At 41.2% G+C, this 27500-nt stretch overlaps 1 pseudogene across 1 annotated transcript in view; it reads left to right on the plus strand.

Annotated features, from left to right (window-relative positions):
• Window positions 1–26712, plus strand: part of LOC308074057 (voltage-gated delayed rectifier potassium channel KCNH1-like) — a 28272-nt pseudogene extending 1560 nt beyond the window's left edge. The window contains exons 3-17 of the transcript in view: window positions 1–56; window positions 4266–4394; window positions 6384–6502; window positions 8304–8471; window positions 11223–11333; window positions 11542–11656; window positions 15582–15761; window positions 16577–16826; window positions 19725–19924; window positions 20557–20728; window positions 21052–21132; window positions 23112–23308; window positions 24562–24774; window positions 25674–25847; window positions 26098–26712. The exon at window positions 1–56 is cut by the window's left edge and continues 51 nt beyond it. The product of the transcript in view is annotated as a voltage-gated delayed rectifier potassium channel KCNH1-like (transcript). The remainder of the gene's footprint in view (window positions 57–4265; window positions 4395–6383; window positions 6503–8303; window positions 8472–11222; window positions 11334–11541; window positions 11657–15581; window positions 15762–16576; window positions 16827–19724; window positions 19925–20556; window positions 20729–21051; window positions 21133–23111; window positions 23309–24561; window positions 24775–25673; window positions 25848–26097) is intronic.
• Window positions 26713–27500: the final 788 nt, after the last annotated feature.

Below are 27500 nucleotides of genomic sequence, written 5' to 3' on the forward strand. Positions count from 1 at the left end.
GACCTTTGATAATTATGAAAATAACTCTTATGAGATTCTGATGTACAAGAAGAACCGTGAGTCACTGTTATTATTATTACTATTATTATTATTATTATTATTATTATTATTATCATCATTCAGCCTGTAGCACTCGTCCTAGCCTTGACGACCTTACAGTCTATTCAGATAGCATGTTATGTAGACAGATGTCAGGTTCATTTGTAGATCTGGCATAGATCTATAGTTTGTGTTCATTTTTATAGCGAATCGCGCTTTCTGCTTTTTGCAGAGTTAAGCAACGGTGCTAGCTCAATGAAAGGGTAGGTCAGAGTGTGGAGGGTTTAAGCAAATTACTCAAACTGGTTTTATTACTAATCACAATCACAAACATATATCTATATTCTAATACTTAGGTTGTTAGTTAGTTAGACCTTTAGGTCAGTTAGTAGGTAATTAAACCTGAGAGAGAAAACAAGCACAGAACATTTACAGTATTAAGGATATGACTTTACACAATCATGAACCCATCAAACATACAATCATTACAGTGTTCAATACTCACTATTAATCTCACACTCTTTCCAAATGATCAGTGGGTCCCTCTGAAGCCCATACTCCAGAACACCCACGGTTCAGTTACTTATCCGAATCTGAACTCCTGCTCCAAAGCAAGTCTATTTATCAACTTCCCGCCTAAGACCCTCCTCCAGGGAGGTTCCAGCAAACTGGAAGTTGTGATTACCCACAAAGCCTAGCGTTTGCCTTCCATTTCCTGCTACAGTAGCAGACTGCATTCTACCCAGTCAAACCAGTTGCTTTGTCTTATCTACAACCCTACCCCCGCCCTGGAATGCAAGCTCGCCTTTGAGGCTCCTAGCACAGCAGGGGTCTGCTTTGGTATGCAAACGTCCCCCTAGACCCAACTTAAGCAGTACATTTTCTAGGAACAGTAGGAATGATAAAAGCACATTGCTGTAACAATAATTTCACTTTTCTCTTGCCTTATGGCTTGGATAATTGAACAGTTTGTATAGTTTCAATGTACAAATTATTAATTCTTTGATATTATACTGTTTAGAGTAGACTGATGATAGGTTTACCTATGATCCCAGATTACTATTTCTATGCATTTGATGTATTACCTCGTATTTACCTTGCTTACTGTAAATTGCTTAGCGTCTGCTAAATGTTATGGTATTGTTATTATAGGCTAAAAGAAGAAGAACGGTGACTCACTCTTCATTACTGTAAACATATAACTTTACTCTTAATACCTTAAACACAATGTTTAATATTTACATCAATCAATCAATCAATCAATCAATCAATCAATCAATCAATCAATTAAAACCTTTCATGCAAAGGTGTAAAGGTTCTGAAACCGATCCGGAAAACACAATCCAGAGATACAGTATTTACTATAGTAAGTATATCTAGTCATAGTTTTATATAGGCCATTACATAGTTTTATTGTCTCCGCCGGAGGTGGAGAGTATGTTTTCGCTTCGTCCCGCCGTGTGTTAGCATGGCCCCTAGCCAAGCTAACATTGGTCAAGCTCCACGTGACACGTGTCAATATGTTGACACCAATGCCTTTGATTGGCTAGAGGGACGCATGACGAAATAAAATCCTATAAATAGGTGTGTCACTTCAAAAGGCCATTTATGCCTTTTGAAGTGAGGTAAGACAGGATCAATCAGTCTTGATTGGAACAGTACCTTCCAGTACAAATCACCCGTCCGTGCGTGTGTGCGTCCCTCTGAGAACACCTAACATTGGTCAAGCAAAGGCGCAGAAGGCCAAAGCTAAGAAAGCATACTCATCTACAACAGTAACACAGAAGAGGACTATAGAGTTGAATTGATCCCACAACAAGGCCGAAGTCTTAATACTGTAACAATTGGCCACCTTGATCAAATACATTATGTAGCACTAGAGAAAACTGACATAGATCAAACACACCAATCAACTGCTGAAACTGTTCAAGACAATGAAGATGAAGAAGACAGACAGACAAGCATTTGAACAAACCAGTCAATTACGAGGACTCCCATATGACACATTGCTTCAAGAAGAACATGTTTTAGATGCAGACACTACATATTCAGTCGCCCCTGCAGAACACCAAAAACCACGCGCATTCTACTAAGACCACCCGTTCTACCAAGACGACCCGTGCTATTAAAATAGCACAGGTCTGCTGGCGGAGACTTGTGCTCCGAGGAGCACATTTTCTAGTTTAGTATTTATTCTGTTTCCGTCAGTGTGTAGTCGACAGACATAATAATACTTGAGGGTATGTTTGTCTCTCATTCCAGGAATGAACTCCTCACAAAAGGTTTGGAAACTTAACCTTCAATAATACCAATTGGTATTGTATTATATATCATTTTTATCATTGATTAGTCACCTTTGCAACAAGGTATAACTTGTAAGGATCGTGCAATCGTGGAATGAGCAACAAAGCTAAACGTGTGGGTAGCACCTCCCAAAAGATTGCCAATATCCCCCAATAGGCTTTTGTTGATAATCACTGCCAGCAGTCACAGGTGTGTGACTGGCACCTGAACATGGGTTCTGCAACTTTATTGAGTTTGTGTTGATGCTCCAAACAGCAACACTGCCCCCCCATGGAACGTTTGTCCCTTCAGGATAAGGCCCATGGTGCAACAGGGCAAGAGGAAGCTGGTGTTCCATTACGCAGAGTGTCAGCCCCGGTACCATTTACACACTTAGGACCAAGTTCCATGAGATGGTGAAGTCAAAGCAAGACTGTTAAGTGTTCGTCCCAGGAAGACAACAACACCCCAAGAACACCAGTTCCTCACCCTATAGATTCACTGAGGAACCATAGAACACCGGTTCCTCACCCTAAAGCTTCAGTAGGGAACCATTAGCTGTGTTGTTTTGGGGGTTCTACCCACACATTTAGCTGTGTTGTTTTGGGGGTTCTACCCAGACATTTAGCTGTGTTGTTTTGGGGGTTCTACCCACACATTTAGCTGTGTTGTTTTGGGGGTTCTACCCAAACATTTAGCTGTTTTGTTGGGGGTTCTACCCACACATTTAGCTGTGTTGTTTTGGGGGTTCTACCCACACATTTAGCTGTGTTGTTTTGGGGGTTCTACCCACACATTTAGCTGTGTTGTTTTGGGGGTTCTACCCACACATTTAGCTGTGTTGTTTTGGGGGTTCTACCCACACATTTAGCTGTGTTGTTTTGGGGGTTCTACCCAGACATTTAGCTGTGTTGTTTTGGGGGTTCTACCCACACATTTAGCTGTGTTGTTGGGGGTTCTACCCACACATTTATCTGTGTTGTTGGGGGTTCTACCCACACATTTAGCTGTGTTGTTTTGGGGGTTCTACCCACACATTTAGCTGTGTTGTTTTGGGGGTTCTACCCAAACATTTAGCTGTGTTGTTTTGGGGGTTCTACCCACACATTTAGCTGTGTTGTTTTGGGGGTTCTACCCAAACATTTAGCTGTGTTGTTTTGGGGGTTCTACCCAAACATTTAGCTGTGTTGTTTTGGGGGTTCTACCCACACATTTAGCTGTGTTGTTTTGGGGGTTCTACCCAAACATTTAGCTGTGTTGTTTTGGGGGTTCTACCCACACATTTAGTTGTGTTGTTGGGGGTTCTACCCACACATTTAGCTGTTTTGTTGGGGGTTCTACCCACACATTTAGCTGTTTTGTTGGGGGTTCTACCAACACATTTAGCTGTTTTGTTGGGGGTTCTACCCACACATTTAGCTGTGTTGTTTTGGGGGTTCTACCCACACATTTAGCTGTTTTGTTGGGGGTTCTACCCACACATTTAGCTGTGTTGTTTTGGGGGTTCTACCCACACATTTAGCTGTTTTGTTGGGGGTTCTACCAACACATTTAGCTGTGTTGTTTTGGGGGTTCTACCCACACATTTAGCTGTTTTGTTGGGGGTTCTACCCACACATTTAGCTGTGTGGTTGGGGGTTCTACCCACACATTTAGCTGTGTGGTTGGGGGTTCTACCCACACATTTAGCTGTGTGGTTGGGGGTTCTACCCACACATTTAGCTGTGTTGCTCATTCCACGATTGCACAATCACCTCATTGTAAAGGTGACTAATAAAAATGATATAAAATACAATACCAATTGGTATTATTGAAGGGGAGAAACAATCGACTAAAGTTAAGTTTCCAATCTTTTTGTGAGGAGTTTATGTAAATGAGTTTATGTAAATGAGTTTATATAAATGAACTTAAAACATTGAGGGTTTGTTTGTCTCTCGTTCCAGGAACGCCCGTGTGGTTTTTCGTCAGTATCGCTCCCATCAAAAACGAACAGGAGAAAGTGGTCTTGTTTCTGTGCACCTTCAGTGACATCACTGCCTTCAAGCAGCCAATAGAAGATGACTCTTCAAAAGGTGGGTGGAGCTCTAATGGCCCCAGTTATAGCTCTGTGATTGGCTGAGAGGCAAGTGAGTGCGACCTTACGCCTCGGCCTAGGGGAAACCTAAGACTCTTTCCAGCTCCAAAGAACCTCCAGCAACAAGGATTTAAAGGCTCTTCATGGCCAGTGACTTCAGAGCTGCTATTTTCAAAAGATTTGCATATCTAGTCAAGTTCATTTTAATAACCAGACTTTTATTTGTAACTGTGTATTTCTAGATTGTGGTATTGATACTTTTACTTAAAGCTGAAAACATTTAAGTACTTTTTCACCACTGTGTCACACACACACACACACACACACACACACACACACACACACACACACACACACACACACACACACACACACACACACACACACACACACACACACACACACACACACACACACACACACACACACACACACACAATGCATGATTAAGAACATGTTACTGTAACCTCTATGCATGATTAAGAACATGTTACTGTAACCTCTATGCATGCTTAAGAACATGTTACTGTAACCTCTATGCATGATTAAGAACATGTTACTGTAACCTCTATGCATGATTAAGAACATGTTACTGTAACCTCTATGCATGATTAAGAACATGTTACTGTAACCTCTATGCATGATTAAGAACATGTTACTGTAACCTCTATGCATGATTAAGAACATGTTACTGTAACCTCTATGCATGATTAAGAACATGTTACTGTAACCTCTATGCATGCTTAAGAACATGTTACTGTAACCTCTATGCATGCTTAAGAACATGTTACTGTAACCTCTATGCATGATTAAGAACATGTTACTGTAACCTCTATGCATGATTAAGAACATGTTACTGTAACCTCTATGCATGATTAAGAACATGTTACAATCGAGGAAAATACATGTTCCGGAAAGGCGTAATTTTCAAGATGGCTGCCAGCCAAATGGAAGATAGCGTTCCAAGATGATGTAAAACAACACATTAAACATGTTGACATAAATGGGACGAATTTATTGTCATTTCCCCCCCAGTCCATACTGCATGAAGCCTTTCTGGAAGGTATATTTTCCTAGATCTAGTTACCAGAATCAATTGAAAAATCTTTCGTATATATTTCTTTCAATTGACATATAATTATAGCCATTTCTAGCTCTCGGCAGCAATCTTGGACACCATCTTGCAAATTACGTCTTTCTGGAAGGCATATTTTCCAAGATTATTTGAATATTTTCCAGAATTTCTTTGGGGTTAATGTGTTTTCATATATTGATCCTATGTTGTGTTCTTCAGGATGGGGGTAAAATTAACTTTTATATATATATTAGAGATGCGCGGATCGCGGTTGCCGCAGTTAACCACGGTTTGGGTGGATTCGGGTCAATCGAATATAATTATTAATTAATATCGGATAAACCGCGGGTGAAATATTGCGGTAAATAAATTAATGACATCTAATATATCTGCGTGCTTGTGTGAGTGTGAGTTATTCTATAAGCGCCGCTTATAGAATCCTATTTGATAGTAGGTTTAGAGCAGCCTCTGTGCGATGCGATCACAAAATACATTGATTTAGCCTATGGAATGTCGGTGCGTCTTTTTCCTTTTTTTAGAGTCTGTATGTTCAGCGCAGCAGAGCAGTGCGCTCTATATGTTGGATGCCGCATGTATGTTGGATGCGTGTATTGGATGCCGCACAGAGTCTGTATGTTCAGCGCAGCACCGGCACACCGACACTCCATAGGCTAAATCAATGCATTTTGTGATCGCATCGCACAACTAATACTAAAACTAACGGGGAATACCAGAAAATAATAATATTTTGACATACGCGAAAAACAGTTGGTGCGGATGCGGATATTTAAATTGGATAATACAATTATTGCGGTTGGATAACGGGCAGATAATTAATTTGTACATGCGGATTCGGGTGACGTGAGAGGCCATCCGCGCATATCTAATATATATATAAAAAAACATTTTTAGGGTGGGGTAAATTTGCCCGTCTGACCAGAGCTCTAACCAGCAGTAAAGGAGTTCTGCAGCAGCTGGCTCCGACCGTCCAGAAAGGAGAGAGTGTCCACAAGCACTCCAGACTGGCCGAGGTACACCGTCAATACCCTTACACCATTAACCTGTAGTACACCATCAATACCCTTACACCATTAACCTATAGTACACCATCAATACCCTTACACCATTAACCTATAGTACACCATCAATACCCTTACACCATTAACCTATGGTACACCATCAATACCCTTACACCATTAACCTATAGTACACCATCAATACCCTTACACCATTAACCTGTAGTACACCATCAATACCCTTACACCATTAACCTGTAGTACACCATCAACACCCTTCACCATTAACCTATAGTACACCATCAATACCCTTACACCATTAACCTATAGTACACCATCAATACCCTTACACCATTAACCTGTAGTACACCATCAATACCCTTACACCATTAACCTGTAGTACACCATCAATACCCTTCACCATTAACCTATAGTACACCATCAATACCCTTACACCATTAACCTATAGTACACCATCAATACCCTTACACCATTAACCCAGTGTCTATCAACCTTTTTTGTGCCAAGGCACACCTGGCATAGCCAAAAAATCCCAGGGCACACCTAGATATACGGTATATATAATTATATATATATATATACGGTATATCTATATAAACACACTAGGGGTGTGCCGATTTTCACATTTCACGAAACGATACGATACGATATTGGGCACACAACTTCGATACGATACGCACTTTTTTATCATGAAAATATATGGGGGAGAAAAAAAGCAAATGCAAACAAATATTTCTGTTTTTGCATTATTCAGACATGCAAACTTGTAGCTTTTCAGCTTCCACTAGCCGTTTTGAATCCAAATAGGGCAATAGTGTGACACCTGACCCGAAAAGAAACAGCATGTTGTCACCCTTTTCACCTCGGGGCTGTTTGCATGCCTGATTATTGTTATTGTTTAAAAAAAAAAAAAAAAAAAAAAAAATCTTTTTTTTTTTTCAAAATCTTTTTTTTTCAAACCTCCTTCAAACGGCGCGGCACACCTCAGCAGTAGCCCCGGCCCAAAATTGGGACGTTTGCCAGGGTTGATATACACTGCATTAACCTATAGTACACCATCAATACCCTTACACCATTAACCTATAGTACACCATCAATACCCTTACACCATTAACCTGTAGTACACCATCAATACCCTTACACCATTAACCTATATAGTACACCATCAATACCCTTACACCATTAACCTGTAGTACACCATCAATACCCTTACACCATTAACCTGTAGTACACCATCAATACCCTTACACCATTAACCTATATAGTACACCATCAATACCCTTACACCATTAACCTATGGTACACCATCAATACCCTTACACCATTAACCTATAGTACACCATCAATACCCTTACACCATTAACCTATAGTACACCATCAATACCCTTACACCATTAACCTATATTTTACACTAGTATAGTATTGTATTGTCTTGTATCCTGCTCTCTCATTGGCCAGGTCTAGTCATATTGTCTTGTATCCTGCTCTCTCATTGGCCAGGTCTAGTCATATTGTCTTGTATTCTGCTCTCTCATTGGCCAGGTCTAGTCATATTGTCTTGTATTCTGCTCTCTCATTGGCCAGGTCTAGTCATATTGTCTTGTATCCTGACTTTCTCATTGGCCAGGTCTAGTCATATTGTCTTGCATTCTGCTCTCTCATTGGCCAGGTCTAGTCATATTGTCTTGTATCCCGCTTTCTCATTGGCCAGGTCTAGTCATATTGTCTTGTATTGTGCTCTCTCATTGGCCAGGTCTAGTCATATTATCTTGTATCCTGCTCTCTCATTGGCCAGGTCCTACAGCTGGGTTCAGACATTCTTCCTCAGTACAAACAGGAAGCACCAAAGACTCCGCCCCACATCATCCTGCACTACTGTCTCTTTAAGACCACATGGGACTGGACCATTCTGATCCTGACCTTCTATACCGCCATCCTGGTCCCTTACAACGTCTCCTTTAAGGTTAGTAGGATAATAATCTTAATAATAATACTAATACTAATAATACTAATAATAACAATACCTTACAACGTCTCCTTTAAGGTTAGTATGATAATAATCTTAATAATAATACTAATACTAATAATACTACTACTTATAACAATACCTTACAACGTCTCCTTTAAGGTTAGTATGATAATAATCTTAATAATAATACTAATACTAATAATACTACTACTTATAACAATACCTTACAACGTCTCCTTTAAGGTTAGTATGATAATAATCTTAATAATAATACTAATACTAATAATACTAATAATAACAATACCTTACAACGTCTCCTTTAAGGTTAGTATGATAATACTCTTAATAATAATACTAATACTAATAATACTAATAATAACAATACCTTAACAACGTCTCCTTTAAGGTTAGTATAGATAATAATCTTAATAATAATACTAATACTAATAATACTAATAATAACAATACCTTACAACGGTCTCCTTTAAGGTTAGTATGATAATACTCTTAATAATAATACTAATACTAATAATACTAATAATAACAATACCTTACAACGTCTCCTTTAAGGTTAGTATGATAATAATCATAATAATAATACTAATACTAATAATACTACTACTTATAACAATACCTTACAACGTCTCCTTTAAGGTTAGTAGGATAATAATCTTAATAATAATCATAATACTAATACTAATAATACTACTACTTATAACAATACCTTACAACGTCTCCTTTAAGGTTAGTATGATAATAATCTTAATAATAATACTAATACTAATAATACTACTACTTATAACAATACCTTACAACGTCTCCTTTAAGGTTAGTATGATAATAATCTTAATAATAATACTAATACTAATAATACTACTACTTATAACAATACCTTACAACGTCTCCTTTAAGGTTAGTATGATAATAATCTTAATAATAATACTAATACTAATAATACTAATACTTATAACAATACCTTACAACGTCTCCTTTAAGGTTAGTAGGATAATAATCTTAATAATAATACTAATACTAATAATACTACTACTTATAACAATACCTTACAACGTCTCCTTTAAGGTTAGTATGATAATAATCTTAATAATAATACTAATACTAATAATACTACTACTTATAACAATACCTTACAACGTCTCCTTTAAGGTTAGTATGATAATAATCTTAATAATAATACTAATACTAATAATACTACTACTTATAACAATACCTTACAACGTCTCCTTTAAGGTTAGGATAATAATCTTAATAATAATCATAATACTAATACTAATAATACTAATAATAACAATACCTTACAACGTCTCCTTTAAGGTTAGTATGATAATAATCTAAATAATAATACTAATACTAATAATACTACTACTTATAACAATACCTTACAACGTCTCCTTTAAGGTTAGTAGGATAATAATCTTAATAATAATCATAATACTAATAATACTAATAATAACAATACCTTACAACGTCTCCTTTAAGGTTAGTATGATAATAATCTTAATAATAATACTAATACTAATAATACTACTACTTATAACAATACCTTACAATGTCTCCTTTAAGGTTAGTAGGATAATAATCTTAATAATAATCATAATACTAATACTAATAATACTAATAATAACAATACCTTACAACGTCTCCTTTAAGGTTAGTACTAATACTAATAATAATAATAATAATACAAATAATACTAATAATAACAGTAATAATAACAATACCTTACAATGTCTCCTTTAAGGTTAGTATGATATTAATCATAATAATAAAACTAATACTAATAATACTAATTATACTAATACTAATACTAATACTAATAATAATAATAATATACCGCCATCATGGTACCAAACGTAATATGGCATGGTTCCAGACCAAGCAGAATAATGTATTTTATGGCATGGTTCCAGACCAAACAGAATAATGTATTTTATGGCATGGTTCCAGACCAAACAGAATAATGTATTTTATGGCATGGTTCCAGACCAAACAGAATAATGTATTTTATGGCATGGTTCCAGACCAAACAGAATAATGTATTTTTATGGCATGGTTCCAGACCAATCAGAATAATGTATTTTATGACATGGTTCCAGACCAAACAGAATAATGTATTTTATGACATGGTTCCAGACCAAACAGAATAATGTATTTTATGGCATGGTTCCAGACCAAACAGAATAATGTATTTTTATGGCATGGTTCCAGACCAATCAGAATAATGTATTTTATGACATGGTTCCAGACCAAACAGAATAATGTATTTTATGACATGGTTCCAGACCAAACAGAATAATGTATTTTATGACATGGTTCCAGACCAGGCAGAATAATGTATTTTATGGCATGGTTCCAGACCAGGCAGAATAATGTATTTTATGGCATGGTTCCAGACCAAACAGAATAATGTATTTTATGGCATGGTTCCAGACCAGGCAGAATAATGTATTTTATGGCATGGTTCCAGACCAAACAGAATAATGTATTTTATGGCATGGTTCCAGACCAAACAGAATAATGTATTTTATGGCATGGTTCCAGACCAGGCAGAATAATGTATTTTATGGCATGGTTCCAGACCAGGCAGAATAATGTATTTTATGGCATGGTTCCAGACCAAACAGAATAATGTATTTTATGGCATGGTTCCAGACCAGGCAGAATAATGTATTTTTATGGCATGGTTCCAGACCAATCAGAATAATGTATTTTATGGCATGGTTCCAGAGCAAGCAGAACAACGTGTCCTGGTTGGTGCTCGACTCCATCGTAGACGTGATCTTCTTGGTCGACATCGTTTTGAACTTCCACACGACCTTTGTGGGCCCGGCGGGGGAGGTGAACTATGACCTCTGACCCCTATCTCTGTCTGTCTGTCTGTCTGTCTGTCTGTCTGTCTGTCTGTCTCTCTTGTGGAGAGAGTTGTTTTGTTCATCATTGATTAGAATGACAAAGTGTCCTCCTAACTAAAGTGATGATAATATAAAGACACATTCAAGTATCCGACTCTATAATAGTGCAATATATAATGTATATTATGTATCAGGTGATCTCAGACGCTCAGCTGATCAGAATGAACCTACGTTAAGACCTGGTTCATCATAGACCTGCTGTCCTGTCTGCCCTATGATGTCATCAATGCATTCGACAACGTTGACGAGGTCTGTAGGTCTCTCTCTCTCTCTCCCTCTCTTCTCTCTCATCTCTCTCTCTCTCTCTCTCTCTCTCTCTCTCTCTCTCTCTCTCTCTCTCTCTCCTCTCTCTCTCTCTCTCTCTCTCTCTCTCTCTCGCTCTCTCTCTTCTCTCTCCTCTCTCTCTCTCTTCTCTCCTTCTCTCTCTCTCTCTCTCTCTCTCTCTCTCTCTCTCTCTCTACACCTTATATACCCTTACACCTTATATACCCTTACACCTTATACCCTACACCTTACACCTTATAGCCTTATTATTCTTTTAAAATTAAAGGTAGGGTAAGTGAGATGTTTTGTATTAAAAGGTTAAAGTACTATATTCTGATGGTAATCATTGCTATAGAGTGTTTGTTCAGATACAGGAGTCCCACCAGCGCTTTAATAAACAGAAAATACATTTTCAGGTAGGTGACAACAGCTCAGCCAACCAGGAGAGAGTACCCATTTATCAGCTTAATTTTGATTCCAGTTATATTATAGTGTTCCAGTTCCAATTCTATCTGCTCATTTCTTTGTGTCATCACTTCCAATTTCACTTTAATCTGTATCCTGACTGAGTTCTCTATCCTGACTGTTTGGATAAAATTGGTATCCTGACCTAAAAATGCATTTTCTTTTTAATAAAGAGCTAGAGAGACATGGAGACTCCTGTTACTGAACAAACACTCTATAGCAATGAGTACTATCACAATATAGAGCTATTTAACACTGTTACTGAACAAACACTCTATAGTAATGATTACTATCACAATATAGAGCTATTTAACACTGTTACTGAACAAACACTCTATAGCAATGATTACTATCAAAATATAGATCTATTTAACACTGTTACTGAACAAACACTATATAGTAATGATAACTATCACAATATAGAGCTATTTAACACTGTTACTGAACAAACACTATATAGTAATGATTACTATCACAATATAGAGCTATTTAACACTGTTACTGAACAAACACTCTATAGCAATGATTACTATCACAATATAGCTATTTAACACTGTTACTGAACAAACACTCTATAGCAATGATTACTATCACAATATAGCTATTTAACACTGTTACTGAACAAACACTCTATAGTAATGATTACTATCACAATATAGAGCTATTTAACACTGTTACTGAACACACACTCTATAGTAATGATTACTATCGGAATATAGAGCTATTTAACACTGTTACTGAACAAACACTCTATAGTAATGATTCATATCACAATATAGAGCTATTTAACACTGTTACTGAACAAACACTCTATAGTAATGATTCCTATCACAATATAGAGCTATTTAACACTGTTACTGAACAAACACTATATAGCAATGATTACTATCACAATATAGAGCTATTTAACACTGTTACTGAACAAACACTCTATAGTAATGATTACTATCACAATATAGCTATTTAACACTGTTACTGAACAAACACTCTATAGTTATGATTACTATCACAATATAGAGCTATTTAACACTGTTACTGAACAAACACTCTATAGTAATGATTCCTATCACAATATAGAGCTATTTAACACTGTTACTGAACTAACACTCTATAGCAATGATTACTATCAATATAGATCTATTTAACACTGTTACTGAACTAACACTCTATAGTAATGATTACTATCACAATATAGAGCTATTTAACACTGTTACTGAACAAACAAACACTCTATAGTAATGATTCCTATCACAATATAGAGCTATTTAACACTGTTACTGAACAAACACTCTATAGCAATGATTCCTATCACAATATAGAGCTATTTAACACTGTTACTGAACAAACACTCTATAGTAATGATTCCTATCACAATATAGAGCTATTTAACACTGTTACTGAACAAACACTCTATAGTAATGACTACTATCACAATATAGAGCTATTTAACACTGTTACTGAACAAACACTCTATAGTAATGATTACTATCACAATATAGAGCTATTTAACACTGTTACTAAACACAAACTCTATAGTAATGATTACTATCACAATATAGAGCTATTTAACACTTATTTTCACCAAAGAAAATCACTTACCCTACCTTTAATTAATTTTTACTTAAGTAAAAGTATCAATACGGCAATGTACTCTGTTACAAGTATCTACAAGCTCACAGAGCTTGTAGATCGGCTATTTTCAAAAGATCTTTAGAAAACTTGAAATGGGACATTCTGCATAATGAGTACTTTTACTTTTGATATTTTAAGTACATTTTATACTTTTGTACATTTACAGCTGGCACGGCGGACAGTTAATTGTGTGATTCTGTACTCACCAATGTCAGTAGATGTCCCTCCAACGTGCAAACATCTCCATGTATTATCATCATTTCATCTAAATTACATTTGAACCTTTCATAAGTCAACCATGTCTTTGTATTTCCTGTTTTCAACATGAAACCAGTGTTGCCAGTTACATGCGAGAGAGAAACAAGCAACCAGGTCTATGAATACATGTCCAAATGCATGGGTTGTCAAGCAGACTTGGCAACACTGCCTAACCAGCGTTGCCAGGTATGCGAGAGAAACAAGCAACTAGGCGTGATACCTGGGCCAGGCGCCACTGCTTATACCTTATAACACCTATTGTAACTTTTTGTCGTCGTACCACCCTGAATGAGGCAGCTAAACTTTTAACTAAGACGTATATATAGAAGGTCACATATCACACCTGTGCTTTCTCCATTACATTGGCTACCAATCAACTGCAGAATAGATTTAAACATTATTTTAATATATATATAAAGCCCCAGATCATTTAACTGAACCACTGCGCCTCAAGACCAAAGTGAGGTTACTGAGGTCTTCAGACAAAGGCCTTCTCATCGTCCCTAATCAGGCTGAAAAGTGAAGGTGATGGAGCTTTTATAAAGGTAGATCCTTAGCAACTCACTACGACTGTGGAATGAAAAAAACATAAGACTTTGTCAACTCCGTCAGACTCCGTCAGATGTCAACTCTGTCAGATATGCCATCTTATGGAGTTGACATCTAACTGTGGGAGGTTAATTGGCCCATTACATGGTTTAATAGTCAACAATTTGATCTTTGAAAACATATTTTCCTGGCATAATTGAAGAATATATATTGATATATTAATATTTTATTCTCAAGAATGGGTGAATTATACATTTACCTCTCCTCCCCTCTCCTCCCCTCCCCTCCCCTCCCTCTCCTCTCCTCTCCTCTCCTCTCCTCTCCTCTCCTCTCCTCTCCTCTCCTCTCAGGGTATCAGCAGTCTGTTCAGCTCGTTAAAGGTGGTCAGGTTGTTGAGGTTAACCCTCTCCTCTCCTCTCCTCTCCTCTCCTCTCCTCTCCTCTCCTCTCCTCTCCTCTCCTCTCCTCTCCTCTCCTCTCCTCCTCTCCTCTCCTCTCCTCTCCTCTCCTCTCCTCTCCTCTCCTCTCCTCTCAGGGTATCAGCAGTCTGTTCAGCTCGTTAAAGGTGGTCAGGTTGTTGAGGTTAACCCTCTCCTCTCCTCTCCTCTCCTCTCCCCTCCTCTCCTCTCCTCTCCTCTCCTCTCCTCTCCTCTCCTCCTCTCCCCTCCTCTCCTCTCCTCTCCTCTCCTCTCCTCTCCTCTCCTCTCCTCTCCTCTCCTCTCCTCTCCTCTCCTCCTCTCCTCTCCTCTCCTCCTCTCCTCTCCTCTCCTCTCCTCTCCTCTCCTCTCCTCTCAGGGTATCAGCAGTCTGTTCAGCTCGTTAAAGGTGGTCAGGTTGTTGAGGTTAACCCTCTCCTCTCCTCCCCTCCCCTCTCCTCTCCTCTCCTCTCCTCTCCTCTCCTCTCCTCTCCTCTCAGGGTATCAGCAGTCTGTTCAGCTCGTTAAAGGTGGTCAGGTTGTTGAGGTTAACCCTCTCCTCTCCTCTCCTCTCCTCTCCTCTCCTCTCAGGGTATCAGCAGTCTGTTCAGCTCGTTAAAGGTTGTCAGGTTGTTGAGGTTAGGTCGGGTTGCCAGGAAGTTGGATCATTACATCGAGTACGGAGCGGCCGTTCTGATGCTGCTGGTCTGTGTGTTCGGCCTGGCTGCTCATTGGCTGGCCTGTATCTGGTACAGCATAGGAGACTATGAGGTATTATTATTATTATCATTATTATTATATTATATTATATTATATTATATTATATTATATTATATTATATTATGTTATGTTATGTTATGTTATATTATATTATATTATATTATATTATATTATGTTATATTATTTTATATTATTTTATATTATTATTATTATATTATTATTGTTATTATTATTGTCTCCGCCAGGGCAAAAGGCATGGTGAGAGAGTATGTTTTGCACCCTGTCCGTCCGTCCGTGTGTCCGTCTGTGTGTCCTGTCCGTCCGTCCGTGTGTCCGTCCGTGTGTCCTGTCCGTCCGTTAGCAGCTAATCTCCGGCACCGTTGGCCCGGTCGCTGCGAAACTGTGCACACACACTCCCTGGATGCCAATTCATATCCTGATTTTTCACATGGGCCTGTTATAGCGCCACCAGGAGGCCGATTTGTGCAAAACCCTTTTTTTTATAGTACTCTTACAGATTTTATCCAAACGTCATGCAAATCGGTACACAGTATCTCTATAGTCATGTGATCAACACCGATCTGTCAGATTTTCCAGATTCCATCCTCATTGGCTAAGGTTGGCTTCCAAAGTTTTCAGGATTGGTCCGTTTTGAACAAAATAACTCAAATCATGAAAACAGCTTGCCATTTCCGTGAAATTTCGCACGCACATTCCCACTAAGCCCAGGAATAAATGGCACCCTTTTCACATTGGCCTGTTATAGCGCCACCAGGAGGCCACAATAACGTACCTGACCTGGCGGAGACCTGTGCTCCGAGGAGCACTTTTTCTAGTTATTATTGTTATTATTATTATCATTACAGGTGATAGATGAGGCCAGTAACAGTGTGCGGGTGGACAGTTGGCTCTACCTCCTCGGGGAGGAGGTGGGGTCTCCGTACCGTTTCAACGCCAGTGGGAGTGGCCTCTGGGAGGGCGGGCCCAGTAAGGACAGCGTTTACATCACTTCCCTCTACTTCACCATGACCAGCCTCACTTCCATCGGCTTCGGGAACATCGCCCCGACAACCGACGGAGAGAAGATCTTCGCCGTGGCCATGATGATGATCGGATGTAAGAAGATGTTTTATCATTTATTAAGAAACATTCTAACATGTTGTTTTGACATGTTCCACTGTCATTAGTCCACCAGGCTGTCTCTCAGCTGTCCTACTGTCTGTCTCTCAACTGTCCTACTGTCTGTCTCTCAGCTGTCCTACTGTCTGTCTCTCAGCTGTCCTACCGTCTGTCTCTCCTACAATGTCTCCCTCTCAACTGTCCTACAGTCTGTCTCTCAGCTGTCCTACTGTCTGTCTCTCCTACAATGTCTCCCTCTCAACTGTCCTACTGTCTGTCTCTCAGCTGTCCTACTGTCTGTCTCTCAGCTGTCCTACTGTCTGTCTCTCCTACAATGTCTCCCTCTCAGCTGTCCTACTGTCTGTCTCTCAGCTGTCCTACTGTCTGTCTCTCAGCTGTCCTACTGTCTGTCTCTCCTACAATGTCTCCCTCTCAACTGTCCTACAGTCTGTCTCTCAGCTGTCCTACAGTCTGTCTCTCAGCTGTCCTACTGTCTGTCTCTCAACTGTCCTACTGTCTGTCTCTCAGCTGTCCTACTGTCTGTCTCTCAGCTGTCCTACTGTCTGTCTCTCAACTGTCCTACTGTCTGTCTCTCAACTGTCCTACTGTCTGTCTCTCAGCTGTCCTACTGTCTGTCTCTCAACTGTCCTACTGTCTGTCTCTCAACTGTCCTACTGTCTGTCTCTCAACTGTCCTACTGTCTGTCTCTCAACTGTCCTACTGTCTGTCTCTCAACTGTCCTACAGTCTGTCTCTCAGCTGTCCTACCGTCTGTCTCTCAGCTGTCCTACTGTCTGTCTCTCAGCTCTCCTACCGTCTGTCTCTCAGCTGTCCTACAGTCTGTCTCTCAGCTGTCCTACAGTCTGTCTCTCAGCTGTCCTACCGTCTGTCTCTCAGCTGTCCTACAGTCTGTCTCTCAGCTGTCCTACTGTCTGTGTCTCAACTGTCCTACTGTCTGTCTCTCAACTGTCCTACTGTCTGTCTCTCAACTGTCCTACAGTCTGTCTCTCAACTGTCCTACTGTCTGTCTCTCAACTGTCCTACTGTCTGTCTCTCAACTGTCCTACAGTCTGTCTCTCAACTGTCCTACAGTCTGTCTCTCAACTGTCCTACTGTCTGTCTCTCAACTGTCCTACAGTCTGTCTCTCAGCTGTCCTACTGTCTGTCTCTCAACTGTCCTACTGTCTGTCTCTCAACTGTCCTACTGTCTGTCTCTCAACTGTCCTACTGTCTGTCTCTCAACTGTCCTACTGTCTGTCTCTCAACTGTCCTACAGTCTGTCTCTCAGCTGTCCTACCGTCTGTCTCTCAGCTGTCCTACTGTCTGTCTCTCAGCTCTCCTACCGTCTGTCTCTCAACTGTCCTACAGTCTGTCTCTCAGCTGTCCTACAGTCTGTCTCTCAACTGTCCTACTGTCTGTCTCTCAACTGTCCTACTGTCTGTCTCTCAGCTGTCCTACTGTCTGTCTCTCAACTGTCCTACAGTCTGTCTCTCAACTGTCCTACCGTCTGTCTCTCAGCTGTCCTACAGTCTGTCTCTCAACTGTCCTACAGTCTGTCTCTCAACTGTCCTACTGTCTGTCTCTCAACTGTCCTACTGTCTGTCTCTCAACTGTCCTACAGTCTGTCTCTCAACTGTCCTACAGTCTGTCTCTCAACTGTCCTACTGTCTGTCTCTCAACTGTCCTACTGTCTGTCTCTCCTACAATGTCTCCCTCTCAACTGTCCTACAGTCTGTCTCTCAACTGTCCTACAGTCTGTCTCTCAGCTGTCCTACTGTCTGTCTCTCCTACAATGTCTCCCTCTCAACTGTCCTACTGTCTGTCTCTCAGCTGTCCTACCGTCTGTCTCTCAGCTGTCCTACCGTCTGTCTCTCAGCTGTCCTACTGTCTGTCTCTCAGCTGTCCTACTGTCTGTCTCTCAGCTGTCCTACTGTCTGTCTCTCAACTGTCCTACTGTCTGTCTCTCAACTGTCCTACTGTCTGTCTCTCAGCTGTCCTACAGTCTGTCTCTCAGCTGTCCTACTGTCTGTCTCTCAACTGTCCTACCGTCTGTCTCTCAGCTGTCCTACAGTCTGTCTCTCAGCTGTCCTACTGTCTGTCTCTCAGCTGTCCTACCGTCTGTCTCTCAGCTGTCCTACCGTCTGTCTCTCAGCTGTCCTACTGTCTGTCTCTCAGCTGTCCTACCGTCTGTCTCTCAGCTGTCCTACTGTCTGTCTCTCAGCTGTCCTACCGTCTGTCTCTCAGCTGTCCTACCGTCTGTCTCTCAGCTGTCCTACAGTCTGTCTCTCAGCTGTCCTACTGTCTGTCTCTCAGCTGTCCTACTGTCTGTCTCTCAGCTGTCCTACAGTCTGTCTCTCCTACACTGTCTGTCTCTCAGCTCTCCTACCGTCTGTCTCTCAACTGTCCTACTGTCTGTCTCTCAGCTGTCCTACTGTCTGTCTCTCAGCTGTCCTACTGTCTGTCTCTCAGCTGTCCTACTGTCTGTCTCTCAGCTGTCCTACAGTCTGTCTCTCCTACACTGTCTGTCTCTCAGCTGTCCTACTGTCTGTCTCTCAACTGTCCTACCGTCTGTCTCTCAGCTGTCCTACTGTCTGTCTCTCAGCTGTCCTACTGTCTGTCTCTCAACTGTCCTACCGTCTGTCTCTCAGCTGTCCTACTGTCTGTCTCTCAGCTGTCCTACTGTCTGTCTCTCAACTGTCCTACTGTCTGTCTCTCAGCTGTCCTACTGTCTGTCTCTCAGCTCTCCTACCGTCTGTCTCTCAACTGTCCTACTGTCTGTCTCTCAGCTGTCCTACTGTCTGTCTCTCTTACACTGTCTCCCTCTCAGCTGTCCTACTGTCTGTCTCTCCTACACTGTCTCCCTCTCATTCTGTCTGTGTGTTGTCCTGTCTCACAGCCCTGCTGTACGCTACCATCTTCGGTAACGTAACGACCATCTTCCAGCAGATGTACGCCAACACTAACCGTTACCACGAGATGCTGAACAGTGTGAGAGACTTCCTCCAGCTCTACCAAGTCCCTCAGGGTCTGACTGAGAGAGTGATGGATTATATAGTCTCTACCTGGTCTGTGACCAGAGGCATCGACACAGATAAGGTATTAATATAACTATAAAACTATAATAACTATAGATTATATAGTCTCTACCTGGTCTGTGACCAGAGGCATCGACACTGATAAGGTATTAATATAACTATAAAACTATAATAACTATGGATTATATAGTCTCTACCTGGTCTGTCTCTATAACCATAGGTCTTACAGATCTGTCCTAAGGACATGTTCTCTATAACCGTAGGTCTTACAGATCTGTCCTAAGGACATGTTCTCTATAACCATAGGTCTTACAGATCTGTCCTAAGGACATGTTCTCTATAACCGTAGGTCTTACAGATCTGTCCTAAGGACATGTTCTCTATAACCATAGGTCTTACAGATCTGTCCTAAGGACATGTTCTCTATAACCATAGGTCTTACAGATCTGTCCTAAGGACATGTTCTCTATAACCATAGGTCTTACAGATCTGTCCTAAGGACATGTTCTCTATAACCATAGGTCTTACAGATCTGTCCTAAGGACATGTTCTCTATAACCATAGGTCTTACAGATCTGTCCTAAGGACATGTTCTCTATAACCGTAGGTCTTACAGATCTGTCCTAAGGACATGTTCTCTATAACCATAGGTCTTACAGATCTGTCCTAAGGACATGTTCTCTATAACCATAGGTCTTACAGATCTGTCCTAAGGACATGCGTGCAGACATCTGCGTCCACATGAACAGGAAAGTGTTCAAGGAGCATCCTGCGTTCCGATTGGCCAGTGACGGCTGTCTGAGAGCGCTGGCCATGCAGTTTGGAACTGTTCACAGTGCACCTGGTGACCTTCTGTACCATGCAGGTCTGTCTGTCTGTTTACCTGTCTGTCTGTCTGTCTGTCTGTCTGTCTGTCTGTCTGTCTGTCTGTCTGTCTGTTTACCTGTCTGTCTGACTGTCTGTCTGTCTGTTTACCTGTCTGTCTGACTGTCTGTCTGTCTGTTTACCTGTCTGTCTGTCTGTCTGTCTGTCTGTCTGTCTGTTTACCTGTCTGTCTGTCTGTCTGTCTGTCTGTCTGTCTGTCTGTCTGTCTGTTTACCTGTCTGTCTGTCTGTCTGTCTGTCTGTCTGTCTGTCTGTCTGTCTGTCTGTCTGTCTGTCTGTCTGTTAACCTGTCTGTGTGTTTCAGGAGAGAGTGTGGACAGCCTGTGCTTCGTGGTGTCGGGGTCATTAGAGGTCATCCAGGATGACGAGGTGGTGGCCATCTTAGGTGAGACCGTCCTGACCTCTGACCTCTCTCACACTGATCCTTTAAACAGTGAATAAACAGAGACGTTACGTGTTTCTGTTTAACAGGTTTTTTATTTAGTCGTAAACAAACAAATTTATAATAATTTATTTTGTCATAAACATACACATTTGTAACAATAGAAAATAAAACAATACAAAATATAAAATATACATTTATATGTTGTTGAAACAATGATCTTATGTTATTCCACAAATATTGGACAAATAATAATAATAGAGAAAAAGAGGAAAAGAGAGACAGTCTGACTAAATTAGTAAAGGAAAGGAATAGAAGAGAAATAGGAAGAAGAGAGGGAAGGGAAGGAGGGAAAGGGGAACCCTGCTGTCACGCCTAGTGCTCCTTCCACTTAGGTCTCCTCATCAAGCGGCACCTGTAAACTTTCCTAATAGTCAAGGAAGGGGTTCCAAATCTCCTTGAATTTCTGAACAGACCCTTTAAGTGAGTATTTGATTTTGTCTAGTTTCAAGAAATACATAGTTTCTTTAATCCACCTGGTAAAACTGGGTGGGGAGTGTTGTTGCTTCCATGAAAGGAGGATAAGTCTCCTTCCGAGCAGAGATGTAAAGACTATGATTACATGTGCTTTGCCTCGTATAGAACGGGTCTCTGCTGTAAAGCCAAATAGTGCAAAAATGGGGTTGGGAGTGATGACTTTTTTAAACATCTTTGGGTAAGCCGTAAATATATCAGACCAGAACTTGGTGAGATTAGGGCAGGACCAGAACATATGTATATGGTCTGCTGGTTGTGCTTTACAGCGTGGACAGGATGGGTACATTTGGGCTAGTTTAGCATTAGTTAAATGGACCCTCAGAACAACTTTAAGTTGTATCAGGCCATGTCTGGCACAAGTCGCACAATTCCACCCCAAGGTCAGTCTCCCACTGTTCCTTTATCCCTCCCAATAAGCAAGGAGTAATGTTACAGATGGCATTATACAGAATCGAAATTAAGCTCCTACAGGGAGGGTAAACGAAAGGATATGGTCGATTACATTATGAGGTGGTAAATTTGGAAAAGAGTCAATATTTGTCCTAACAAAGTCCCTGATTTGGAGGTATCGGAAGAAGTGAGCTCTGGGTATGTCAAATAATTCAGAGAGTTGCGTGAATGAGGCAAACTTTCCATCGATATACAGGCAACGGATAGACTTAATCCCCTTTGAGTGCCAAGCACCTAAGGGTTATTTATGATTGTCCTTAATAGGGAGTGCACAGACACAGTTTTTAAGCTGAAATGCCTCCGAAACTGGGACCAGATCCTACACGAGTGATAAACAACTAGGTTAGAGCACAATGTGTTTCTAGAGGGCAAGGACTGAGAACATAATAAAGAACCCAAGTGGTACTGGCTACTCCCATATTCCATTTGGACCCAGGCCTCGCTTTGATTGGACAGATCATCTAAAGTCCAGTGCAAGATTTTCTGCATATTACAAGCCCAGTAATAATAAATAAAACTAGGTAAGGCGAGACCTGCATTATCTTTTGGTCTTTGGAGAGCACTTTTTTTTTATTCTGTGTGTTTTGCCATTCCAAATAAAGGACATTATAGGCCTACTTTGGTCCAACTGACTAAAAAATGTTTTTTTAATAAAAATGGGAATACGTAGGTGTGTTTCAGGTAAAGATGTATTAAACAGTGAATAAACAGATGTTGTGTAGGTGTGTTTCAGGTAAAGATGTATTAAACAGTGAATAAACAGATGTTATGTAGGTGTGTTTCAGGTAAAGATGTATTAAACAGTGAATAAACAGATGTTATGTAGGTGTGTTTCAGGTAAAGATGTATTAAACAGTGAATAAACAGACGTTGTGTAGGTGTGTTTCAGGTAAAGATGTATTAAACAGTGAATAAACAGACGTTGTGTAGGTGTGTTTCAGGTAAAGATGTATTAAACAGTGAATAAACAGAGACGTTCTTTGCGTGTTTTACAGGTAAAGGAGATGTGTTCGGGGACGTGTTCTGGAAGGAGGTGACGCTAGCTCAGTCATGTGCTAACGTACGCGCGTTGACCTACTGTGACCTTCATATCATCAAGCGAGACGCTCTCCAGAAGGTTCTGGAGTTCTACACGGCTTTCAGCATTCACTTCTCCAGAAACCTGCTACTCACATACAACCTGAGGAAGAGGGTCTGTCTGTCTGTCTGTCTGTCTGTCTGTCTGTCTGTCTGTCTGTCTGTCTGTCTGTCTGTCTGTCTGTCTGTCTGTCGTAGGTCTCTATGTATTAATGAAGTGTTTAAACGTTGGTCTCTATGTGTTAATGAAGTGTTTAAACGTAGGTCTCTATGTGTTAATGAAGTGTTTAAACGTTGGTCTCTATGTGTTTAATGAAGTGTTTAAACGTAGGTCTCTATGTGTTAATGAAGTGTTTAAACGTAGGTGTCTATGTGTTAATGAAGTGTTTAAACGTTGGTCTCTATGTGTTAATGAAGTGTTTAAACGTTGGTCTCTATGTGTTAATGAAGTATTTATACGTTGGTCTCTATGTGTTAATGAAGTGTTTAAACGTAGGTCTCTATGTGTTAATGAAGTGTTTTAACGTTGGTCTCTATGTGTTAATGAAGTGTTTAAACGTAGGTCTCTATGTGTTAATGAAGTGTTTTAACGTTGGTCTCTATGTGTTAATGAAGTGTTTAAACGTAGGTCTCTATGTGTTAATGAAGTGTTTAAACGTTGGTCTCTATGTGTTAATGAAGTGTTTAAACGTAGGTCTCTATGTGTTAATGAAGTGTTTATACATTGGTCTCTATGTGTTAATGAAGTGTTTTAACGTTGGTCTCTATGTGTTAATGAAGTGTTTAAACGTTGGTCTCTATGTGTTAATGAAGTGTTTATACGTTGGTCTCTATGTGTTAATGAAGTGTTTTAACGTTGGTCTCTATGTGTTAATGAAGTGTTTAAACGTAGGTCTCTATGTGTTAATGAAGTGTTTAAACGTAGGTCTCTATGTGTTAATGAAGTGTTTAAACGTAGGTCTCTATGTGTTAATGAAGTGTTTTAACGTTGGTCTCTATGTGTTAATGAAGTGTTTAAACGTTGGTCTCTATGTGTTAATGAAGTATTTATACGTTGGTCTCTATGTGTTAATGAAGTGTTTTAACGTTGGTCTCTATGTGTTAATGAAGTGTTTAAACGTAGGTCTCTATGTGTTAATGAAGTGTTTAAACGTAGGTCTCTATGTGTTAATGAAGTGTTTAAACGTAGGTCTCTATGTGTTAATGAAGTGTTTAAACGTAGGTCTCTATGTGTTAATGAAGTGTTTTAACGTTGGTCTCTATGTGTTAATGAAGTGTTTAAATGTAGGTCTCTATGTGTTAATGAAGTGTTTTAACGTTGGTCTCTATGTGTTAATGAAGTGTTTTAACGTTGGTGTTTTGCATCAGATCGTCTTCAGGAAGATCAGCGACGTGAAGCGTGAGGAAGAGGAGATGTTGAGGAGGAAGAACGAGGCTCCTCTGGACCTCCCCCCGGACCACCCGGTCAGAAGGTTGTTCCAACGGTTCCGCCAGCAGAGGGAGGCTCGCCTGGCGGCGGCGGCTACTGCGGCGCAGGGAGCACCGCCTGACGTGGAGACTGGACCCGTCGTCCAGCTCAAGGTTATCACACTTTACTAGCCTGGTTCCAGAGCATAGACCCCGCCCACTCTGTGAGTGGACCGCCTCTCTTGGTCTGGTGTTGTAATGTGAACCTAGGATTTATTTGATACAAAAAGTGCCGTCCAATGAGAGTCGGAGGTGGGGGTGGGTCTAACGACAAGCCAATCAGCGAATATCTGCTAAAACAAGCTGTCCGATGATGTCAGATGTTTTTTTTCCCTTTTGTTTTGACTTTTGGTCAGTTGACTTGCATGAGATTAGTCATGTCTGTCTACTCACTCTGTGTCTCAGAGGAGGGCTGTGGACAGTTCAGAAACCTGCCTACCAGTGACATCATCGACGGGGAATTTTCTATGTATTAATTTTCTCTTCTTTTGAGCAGTTTTTGTGTTTTTATTTCTTTCTTATTGAACTTTTAATCCTGTTGTTTAATGATTTCTCCCAGGAAGGAAAGGATTCCAAATAAGCCAGCCGGCTTCTTCCTTTCCTTGCAGAGCAACTTGTCATTTAATATGTATTGTTTCTATATTTGTTATAACAATGTGCTAACATTGTTATAACAAGTTCAGTTTGTATAAACTAAAGTAAACTAAAGCTAATAGAAACAGCAGACTTTCTATTCCTGGAAAGTTGGCATTCTGTAATGGAAGAACAATGTCCTGCATTAATACAAGAATAAACCTGCCTATCAATGATGTCACTGGTAGGTGGATTTCTGAACTGTCCACAGCCCTCCAGTGAGACACAGAGTTACAGACCTGTAAGGGTCCATTTGGTTCCATTTATAAACTCATTTTGCTGGGGACCACCAGAGCCCCCTCAAGGACCTGTGGTGGTCCCCGGTCCCCTGGTCCTGCGTGGTAAAACTGTAGCATCCATCATGTCTCCACGGCAACCAGGACATCCTAGCATCCACCGACATCGTCACGGTGACCACTGAGAGCCCCGCCCCCTCCTCCAGCAGGACCAGTAGGGTGATGCTCCATGGAGCTCCGCCCTCCTCCTCCTCCAATCAGAACGGAGCTGTGGTGGAGGCTCCGCCCAACAAGGCTAAAGGCTGGGGCCGCTTCAAGGTAGGGCTGATTGATTGATTGATTGATTGATTGATTGATTGATTCCATCACCAAATGGACTATAATTCGTTTGTTCGTTTTGTTATATTATCATTATTATAATAATAATAATAATTATTATTATTGTTGTTGTTGTTTTTGTAAATGGACTTAAATTGAATGAATTGTAATTATTATGTTCTCACAGTATATATATGCCCAGTATCTAAAGAATAAAATAAAAACATAACATGTTACCTTGTCTTTAAAGGACTGTGTGGGGAAGGCGGAGTCGTGGAGCAGCGTCTCCAAAGCCGAGTCCATGGAGACGCTTCCCGAGCGGCCGACGACGACGCCGACGGTCGGGTCTCATCATCGCCACAGCGACGACGACACCTCGCTGAAGAAGACGGACTCGTGCGACAGCGGCATCATCACCAAGAGCGACCTGCGGCTGGACGACGCAGGGGGAGGAGACGCCTCGGCGCAGACGCCGCTCCCCAGGGACGCCGACGGCAGCCCGCTGCACGCGGACGCAAAACACATCAGCGTTACGCAGACACAGACGCAGACGCAGACGCAGACGCAGACGCAGACGCACGCTACGATCACAGACGCTGTGATCCCAGAACACGGCGCCAGCGCCTCTGTCCTGGAGATGAAACAGGAGCTGAGAGGAGACATCCGGGCGCTGAACGGACGCATGGAGGAGCTGGAGCTCCAGCTAGCTAAGACGCTACAGCTGCTGAGGTCCAGGAGGTCCGACAGAACCTTCTTTGAAATCTCACGTCCGCCTTCGCCCGATTCCGACAGAGAGGACAGAGAGGACAGAGAGGGCAGAGAGGACAGAGAGGACAGAGAGGACAGAGAGGACAGAGAGGACTGAGAGGACAGAGAGGACAGAGAGGAGGACAGAGAGGACAGAGAGGACAGAGAGGACAGAGAGGACAGAGAGGACAGAGAGGAGGACAGAGAGGACAGAGAGGACAGAGAGGACAGAGAGGACTGAGAGGACTGAGAGGACAGAGAGGACAGAGAGGAGGACAGAGAGGACAGAGAGGACAGAGAGGAGGACAGAGAGGACAGAGAGGACAGAGAGGAGGACAGAGAGGACAGAGAGGACAGAGAGGACAGAGAGGAGGACAGAGAGGACAGAGAGGACAGAGAGGACAGAGAGGACTGAGAGGACAGAGAGGACAGAGAGGAGGACAGAGAGGACAGAGAGGACAGAGAGGACAGAGAGGAGGACAGAGAGGACAGAGAGGACAGAGAGGAGGACAGAGAGGACAGAGAGGACAGAGAGGACAGAGAGGAGGACAGAGAGGACAGAGAGGACAGAGAGGAGGACAGAGAGGACAGAGAGGACAGAGAGGACAGAGAGGAGGACAGAGAGGACAGAGAGGACAGAGAGGAGGACAGAGAGGACAGAGAGGACAGAGAGGACAGAGAGGAGGACAGAGAGGACAGAGAGGACAGAGAGGAGGACAGAGAGGACAGAGAGGACAGAGAGCACAGAGAGGAGGACAGAGAGGACAGAGAGGACAGAGAGGACAGAGAGGAGGACAGAGAGGACAGAGAGGACAGAGAGGAGGACAGAGAGGAGGACAGAGAGGACAGAGAGGAGGACAGAGAGGAGGACAGAGAGGACAGAGAGGACAGAGAGGACAGAAAGGA

Source organism: Gymnoscopelus braueri (genome assembly GCF_963280865.1).
Source record: "Gymnoscopelus braueri genome assembly, chromosome: 2".
In the NCBI taxonomy this organism is placed as follows: domain Eukaryota; kingdom Metazoa; phylum Chordata; class Actinopteri; order Myctophiformes; family Myctophidae; genus Gymnoscopelus; species Gymnoscopelus braueri.